This window comes from Melozone crissalis, unplaced genomic scaffold (genome assembly GCF_028551555.1).
Source record: "Melozone crissalis strain CALT ecotype California unplaced genomic scaffold, PUWL_Pcris_2 ptg000075l_1, whole genome shotgun sequence".
In the NCBI taxonomy this organism is placed as follows: Eukaryota; Metazoa; Chordata; class Aves; order Passeriformes; family Passerellidae; genus Melozone; species Melozone crissalis.
In genome coordinates, this window is record NW_026535852.1 from 399,135 (window position 1) to 405,134 (window position 6,000).

The window sequence follows — 6,000 nt, forward strand, 5'->3', positions numbered from 1 at the left end:
AGGGGGAAAAAAGAGGCCCAGATGCAGTTTGTGCTGTAATTTGGAAGGAGGTGAGTGTTCAGAAGCAGAAGGAAAATGCTGACTCAGACACACCCTACTGTAATAACTGTAGCCTGCTGTAATCACTGCTCAGCCCCTGGAGGTGGAGAGATGCCTTTGACATTAGCCATAAATCAATCAATTATGCAAATATCAATACTAGCATATTGTTTAATATTCTGCTTTAAAAAAAGTTACGCTTTAAAACACAGAACTTGGGTGGTTTTGTTTAAATCTACTTGAAGCTACACGCAAACAAAGTATTTGTAAAATCTTAGATGTAGCTTTTCTTCCCTGTGTGAGAAGCTGTACTGCTGATGCAAAAACTCATCTTAGGGGCTCTAATTCCTTCTCCCAAGTGCTTGTTAGACGATACATAAACTATCATATCAAATGCAAAGCTAGGAGCAGTAAATGGTGAGTAGAGCATAGTTAACCCTACAGTGCTTTTCATTGGAAAGCTTGTCTTACTTGCCAAACACTTACTGAGATCTTCAAATATACAGTTGTGAAGGAAGCTTTTGAAAAAGTATGAATTCCCTTAGTTCAGTTTCTAGATCTACCAGTGTTGTCATGTGCTGAGTGGTTGGCCAGATGAGATTTTTAACCTTTTTTCCTTGCTAAATATTGCAGCTGGCTCCTTTAGTCTAAAATGAAAAACTGATGGGAGCAAAGGCATAGCTCTCATTTTGGCTGTGAAGAAGAGTAAAATGTCAGTATTTCACAGGTACCATCTTTCATGCTTTACCTGTATTTTTCCATCATCTGCATTCCTGCTGAGGACAGAGGACCAAGCCTGTTCTCTTCAGCCAAGAAAAACATCCAATCATTCCAACTAAATTACTGACCTGAATGGATGATAGACCTTGTGCCTACTTTGCCAACAGTGATTTTTCCCCTGGCTCCTTTCCTCCCTTTAAGCTGTCCAACACTTTGGCAGATATTTGGGCTTTCAACTTAAAGCATTCATCAAAAATAGAAAGTTGCAGAAGAATAGAAACACATTTCAAATTTCTGATGGATTCAAGGTTCTCTTGGTGAATTAATATCAAAGTAGAGGGGGTTTGGTTTCTTTTTTACCAAGAAAATATTAGAACTGAACAGTCAAAATCTTTTAACTGCTTAAAAATACTGTTTATGTGTAACCTCCTAAGATCACTGTGGTGGAACAGTAGACCAGACTATCGAATAGTTGTGTCTGTTTAAGCATACTGCTGGTTATGAAAACACTTGAAGGCGTTTTAATGTTCTGTACTTTGAAAATTGGGTAGGAATTGATCTTCTGGAGCTGTATTGTGCTTGGAAATCCCAGTTCAGTAATATAGGTTTGTCCAGACTGAATGTGCCTCAACAGTTCTGTTTATTTCTAATTTAATACAAAATAGCAATTTTGTTTCTTCATTTGTTCTACAGTGTTTCATGATGTGAGCATTAAACCCCTGATGTCATGTTCCCTCAACAGACACCTTTTCTCTTGATTTTACCAGGAATTCTCTGTGTTATGGGGCAGGATGGGAGTCAAGTCCCTGCCATTGTTAAATGCTCAGTCTTTGTTGCTGAAAGATAAAACCACAACTGTTCCCTAAATTTAAGAAATCCAAATGAAAGTGAGCTCCATGGGTAGCACATCCATACCCTCAAAACAAAGAGCTGTGGAATTGGGAATGTAGAAGCAGCACATTACATTACTTGAAGTTTTCTTAAATTACTGAGCTGGGATTTTAATTTACAGAAGCTTTAGCATGTACTGTAGAACAGAGTGAAATAACACTGAGTAACTTGCAGGACACAGCACTAGGATTTGCTTGTAATTTACCCCAGAGAATGGATACACATGAAAAAAATTGGTTCATTTAAGGTTTTGATGATCACTTGAATGCTTGTCTCAGTGGTGGGAATGAAGGACATTCTTTACTGCAAACTGTGTGAAGGTTTGGGCTCACGTGTGTTAAGAGAGAATGAATTCTCCAGATAAGGAGAGCAAGGCATTTGGTGTAAAAAGGGAGTCTGGTTTTTTATTTGCCTTCACTCCTCAGGAAAATAAACATTGTTTGGTTTGATGTTGGATCTCTGTATCTGGTGGGTGTGTTCCTCACCTCTTCTTACTCCTCTGCCAATAATTTATGTCCTGCTGTAAAAACAAACTAAGGCACTAAACACAAGGGGACAGCTGAGTTGTAACAACCCCAAAGACCCACAATAAGGAATCCCATCCCCTCCTTAGGTTGTCATTAAAGATCAGCAGATCTGAAGATGTATTTGGGTCAGTGTGAGCTGGATCCTCACAACCTGCAGGATCCACACTGCAGTTTTGGGTCAGAAACACTGGATTTGTCAACAGGCACAAATAATACTGGGATGTGTCCTGTGCAGTTTTTGTTTTACAAAACACCTTCTGTATTTTGTTATTTGATCCATTGTTCAAATGTCTAGTTATTAAAATTACAAAGAATTTTAATAACTACCCACTTGAACAGCAGATAAAATCTTTACATTATATTATTACATTGAACACTTGTTGTTTACTGCCTTGCAATTTAATGAAGTCAGAACAGTAAATTGGAAACAACCTGTGAAATATTAATTCCTTTTGTCCCTTTTCTCACACTTTTGTGTTTCTGGATGTTCTGTGCAGCAAAGAAAGCATGGGTATATTTCTTTCATGAGGACTAAGAGATGAAGGCTTGCTTCTCCTTTCTAAAGAATTTTTCTGCCCATACCTGCAACTTCTTAATTTGTGTTTGCAGTTTGTTTGGCTTTATGGTTAAATTTGCCTCGATGGAGACAAGCCCTGTCCTCACCAAGATTTGTCTTAGCTTTAGTGTGAATTTTGACTAAGTAAGGAGTACAAAAATTAAATTACTCTTTGTAGATCAAAGCAATAAAACTACCTGATATTTCCAATGGGAATATAAGCTAAGTAACTTGGTTAAAGTGATTGAGATCCCTTTCAAAGTCACTTTAAAGAGGAGGGGAAGGCTTTATCCCTAGGTCATTGGCATTTTATATCCCACTTAACCCAAGAAGAAATTAGAGTCATTTCACTCCTAACAATATATGAAACTTGGGAATCCGAGGCAGAAGGAATGCCAGGGTGGAAAAATTGCATTTTGAAAGCAAAATACCTTTGCCAAACTTCTTCAGCTTAATGGACAGGTCATACACTATGCAGGCATAAATACTGGGCTTTATTCTTACAATTTCTGACAGATTTTATTTTTTCCTGCTCTTCCTGTTGGGGCTCCAGGCCATACAGACCTTGTGCTGTCTTGCTCTTGAGAGGACTGGATTTATAGTGCTGCTTTTTTGATGAAACTGGCTGGCAATTACAGCAGTTTTGGGGATCAGTGGAATTTCACAGCATTTCCTGCTACTGCATCTCCTTGCTGGTTCTGGGTGTTTTGCAAGTGAAAACTTTCTGCTGTGTGTGTTTCTAGCAGAGTTCTGCTGTTCTTTATGTGCAAATTGTCATAGGGAAAAACAACGTTGACAGCATAAAATAATGCCAAATGTGGATGGGGAAGCAAAATAAGAATCTTGCTCTTGTTTTAACACCTATTTTAGGTCTGGGAGCTCTGGGTTTTGCACAGAACAAGGTGAGAGCTGCCTGGATTTTTCAGTTGAGTTTATTGCAGGCTTTGATTTGCAGAGCTGAGGTTTGAGAGAAGTGCTTCTGGAATTAACTGTGCCATAGCTCCAGGCTAAGACATTCCTGTTGTGAGTGGGAACAGCTGACCTCATGCTCTGACCTCCACAGGACCTAAGTGGATTTATTCATGTGTTTAAAGTCAGCATATGCTTCTGCACATTGCTAAGCCTCAGCCTTGGTGACAAACAACTCCAGATTAATTATATAACAAGGGTGATTACTTTAAGTTAAGGGTGAATAATACCACTTCGCTCAGGATATCCAAACTGCTACTATGCAAGGTGCTGGCATGGTGTGAAAATAGCTGGGAAGGATGATCTGAGGTCTTTCCAGTATTATAATTCTCTATTTCCCAATGATGTATTATGCTCTGTATTATTCCAGGTGGGGTTAAACATTTTTATTTTCTAGCATCAACTGTCATAGTCACTTCTGTGGTGTGTTTTTCTTTCTGTGCATACATAAACTCAAGTTGGTGCAATTATAAAATCTATGATGTACAGATTTATTCTATCACTACAAAAACCTAAGAGGATTTTTTTAAAGAAGTAACTCCTGCTGTACATATAATAAAAGCCAATTGTCTCTGTGTGGTGTGCTGTCCTACATACCCAGGTGTAACAGATGGTTTTCTACCCTCCTTCACTACTTTGACCTGTTGCTTAACACAGAGCATTTAGCTGTTTGTTCAGGAGCAGAGTCCTTTCCTGATAACCCCAGCCTATCAGGCAGCCCCTTGGTGCTTGAGAAATCACCTGAAACACAGATTGGGTAGGGAATCTAATGGCAGAAGGGATTGTGGAGCTCATTCTGGTTACTCAGTATTTTTTTCTCTCAGTTATGTTGTAATATCCTAAATTAGGGGGCAAAGGGGGGGGGAGTTTTAGGGCCTGGATTCTATGGGGAAGACACCAATACTAGAATGAGCCCAGCCTGGGAATTAGGTTCCCTTGTGATGATTTTACTGAAAAGGTTATGTTACAAATCACTGCTGCCACAAAGCCCTGACAGACTGAGGGGAAAAAACCCAACCCCACCACTAAAATACCACAACAAAAAACCCAGCAAAACAAATAAAAGACATTCACGTGAAAATAGCCACAGTAATGTTTCTGTTTCCCTTCCAAAGGTGAGGGCTGTACCCTCTTTTACAAGGAAATGTTACATTCCCTTGCTGGGAGTTACTGCCCACGTGTTTATTCCATATTATCTAAGTGCTTAGCTCAAACTTCCTGATATTAACAAACCTTCATCCTTTTCCTCCCTGCTCTAATCTGTGGCGAGGTTTTTTACCTTGTGTGATGCCATTCCTGTACATTAGCAAAAGTGACAAGGCCTCTCAGGGGGACAGCAGGAATGGATGTAGCTCCAAGTGTGGCACCATGCTCTTCCCTCCAGTTCATCATTCTTAATAAATACAAAAGATCTTCAATTTTTCACCTCTCTACTCAGGTGAGCCTGGCATAAGATGCAATTTCACAGTCTGAGGTTAATGCTGAAAAAAATAATTTGGAGCTGCAGGATCCAGTCTCACATGCATTGTAAATGTTCAGATAACTATACTGAATTAATGTATACTTATTGTGACAAAGTGAATGCACTGCAAGTAGGATAAACCCCTCTGGTGTGCTGGATGCTGGACACAACCAGGCAGAAGTCTATGTGAGTATGCACTGAGATATACAGGGAAAATAAGTAAAAGCAGACTATACAAAAACTACCAGTCAGCTTCAGTCCTTGAAAAAGCAAATAATTTGTACATGCAGTTAGATCCTTAAAAAAAACCTCCCCTTACTACTCCTGTAGTCATTTAAAACTTCTGGTGGGTAATTTTGAAAGAAGAAATGGTTCTCCATCCTGAAATGAACACTCTTTTGCAAAGGACAATATTTTGGAAATTGAAATGCTGTGTTTTCAGTTTCCCCAAGCACTGACAAGACAGTCAGTATGGCCTTGGTGTCGTGGGTACATCAGGAAGAGCATTCCCAGCAGGTCAGGGCTGATGCTGCCCCTGTGCCCAGCCCTGGGGCACCTCTGGCTGCTGTGCCCAGCTCTGGCTCCTCAGCACAGCAGGGCCAGGAGCTCCTGGAGAGGGACCGGGGGAGAGTGACAAAATAAGGGAGTGGAGCATCTCTGCTGTGAGGAAAGGCTGAGGGAGCTGGGGGTGGTCAGTCTAAAGAAGAGAGGGAACCTCATTAACGTGTATAAATAGCTAAAGGGGGATCGCCAGGGGATGGATCCAGGCTCTGGCACAGGATGAGAGGAATGGGCAGAAACTGATGCACAGAACCTCCACCTGTACATGGGGCAGA